Raw genomic sequence first — 2,866 nt, 5'->3', positions numbered from 1 at the left:
TCTTGGGGAGGGAGTGGAGAGGGAAAGGAGAAGGAGGTGGAGAGAGGAGAAAAAAATCTAAGGTAAATGGATTGTAGAAAACTGAAAACAAATAAAATAATTTTAAATTAAAAAAGATCATACTTCATGACATCACGTTAATTTTTCTTTTAAATATTAATAAACAATGAACCCAGTGAGAGATTCTATTTTGGTCACTCCTCCTTCCATTATTTGCATGTCTATAAGATTGTGGTCTCCTAGAGAAAATGATTTTTAGAACTTGCCTATTTCTTTCTCATATGTTCATCACAGATACTTGCCACAAGTACATAAAACATTTTATAGAAATGAGAAAATTGATGATCTTTACATCTTTTTTTTGTAATGGTACCATCTGTCATCTTGGAATCTTTCCTTCTTTATAAAATCTTGAGAAATGATCCCTGAAGGACTGTAAAAATGTTTTGCTTTCAGTATAGATTTCGTCTGTATTTGGTCAAGTCTACCAATTATTATTGATTCATCATAAGTGACATTTCACTTCATATATTACCTTGGCTACTGACAATGTGGTAATTCCACTATCACTGATGATAAAAATAGATGTCTTGCACAAAGGCCAAATGAAGAGGGAAATCTGTAGACGGTGGGGGGGGGGGGGGGAGGGCGGTGTACAAGATGTTTCTCTCTGCAAATGATATTATGCTGGTGGCATCAATCCCAAGAACCCTGAGACTACACTAAGACCTATAATCACTCAAAAAATGGCCTTATAATAGAAGGAAGAACTAAATGCATATAGAATGAATAATGCCCAGATTTTTACATGCTGTTAAATGGGCACCACATTGATTTAGTCAGTCTGATATGTAAACCTTGGACAAGTGTTTGAGATGGATAATGAGTTAGTCTTAGAATTGAATGAGAGGAGGAAAGACATCTGGAATGAATTTTAGAAATTTTCAATAATTTTCAAGAATGAAGTTTTCAATCATTCTTTGCAGCTTTTTCCTGCAAATGCCCATCTTGTCAATGTAATATTCACCTGGCGCTACAATGGAAAATAGCCAGTGGAAGCTGCAGAGAGGCCAGTGAAACTTACTTTCTACAGGCTCTTTGGGATTTCTTACTCAGAATTAGAATATGACCTCCTTGAGGACAGGGACTGTATTTATTCCTTTCTTTGCATCTCCTGCATTGTGCACAGTGTCTGATATATTGATTGATAATTGTTCTGATGCCTTTACATAACTCACCCCACCCCACCCTTTCCTTTTACCTCTGGCAGTTTCATTTTTTTCCCCTGTGCTTGTGCCCCAAGATAAACAAAGTTTGTTTTCATGTATAGCACTTTAGATTATGTCATTTTGGAGAAATGGTATTGAACTATGCATGGTAACTTCATTAGTGAATTGTTTCCTCTCTGTAAAAAAGAATGTAATTAGTACTATAAATATGAAGAATATAGTTATTCATTGATCTATCTTTCAACACTTCAAGTAATGTTAAGTGGAGAAAATAAAATATTCCTTTTCAATGCCCTTTTTAATTAAATTATTTTTGTGATTCAAATTCCACACTAAAATCATTAATAAAAGCTAATCACAATAATGAATTCAAATGTTATTCAATATCAGATCATGATCATTTGTTTTCAGCCTATGTTGAGTATCACAGACATGAAAAAATGAGCACAAGTGGTAGTTAGAGAGATTTAAGTTAGCTCTAAAAAATTATATCCTTCAGGGATATATAGAAGCATTACTAGACAGATGCTATGAAATTGCCCATTTTTAATTTATTTAAAATTAATAACTAGACAATAGGGAAATAAATCAAAGATCTGAATAGAATATTGAAATTTTAGATGTGTGATAGACCTCTGGTGATTACTGAATGAGAATAAAATATTCATAAATTTCAAACGTGTATGGCATCTTTCCAAAAAATTGACCCTATGATAGAGAATATAAATCTCATAAACAAACACAGGAAAGCAGTTTTATTAAATACATGAATCAGCCCCTGTGAACTTCTTATCCTGGAACATTCCTCTTACCATATTGGGCCCATTTTCCCATTGATGAGTTCTTCCTAGGGCAAATGTTTTAAGGAGAGGCTTAGGCTGCTCAACCTTCATTCCTTTCCAAGCTTTGCTTCTGATTTTCTAGACTTTATCACCAAGCTTCAATGCCTGGGACAACCTCCCCATAGAACATCGCTTGTTCCCTGAAACCTTCTCCTCCTAGAACATCTCTCTCCCATGTAGGTCCCCTTCTACAAAAGATGAATTCCTCCTGGGGCTCAGTACAGTCATCCTTCATTTCCTTCTCAGTATTATTTGTAACTTTCCAGGACTTCTTACCATCCTTCCCACCATGGATACCTATCTAGCTCCTCTCTCCAATAGCACAATAGTGTAGCATGATGAGGAGTCACTAGCTAACAAAGTCTCCTGAAAGAAAATGATACTACTCTGACAGAAATTCACTTTAGACCATCATTTCATATCATATACCATAATAAGTTCTAAACAGGTACATGACATATTTGTAAAAGATTATGCCTTAAACAAATTAGAGGCACATGAGAGGTATCTTTCACAGCTATGAAAATAAGAAGGGGTTCTTAACTAAACAAAGAATAGAGAGGATCATAGGAAATACAATGGACAATTCTGTCTATGTAAAATTGAAAAAAAAAATTGCACCAAAACTGCAATTACAATTAGGAGTGGAATAGTTAACCGGGGGGGAGAGGGGGAGTATCTTTTTTAGCAAATTTCTTACAATAATGATAAGGAATGGTTGTCCATTATTTGGAGAATGCTTGAACAAACGATGATATAGGAATGTGATGGAATATTATTGTCATGTAAGAAATG

This window comes from Notamacropus eugenii, chromosome 5 (assembly GCF_028372415.1).
Source record: "Notamacropus eugenii isolate mMacEug1 chromosome 5, mMacEug1.pri_v2, whole genome shotgun sequence".
Lineage (NCBI taxonomy): Eukaryota > Metazoa > Chordata > Mammalia > Diprotodontia > Macropodidae > Notamacropus > Notamacropus eugenii.
This window is presented reverse-complemented; position numbering follows the sequence as displayed.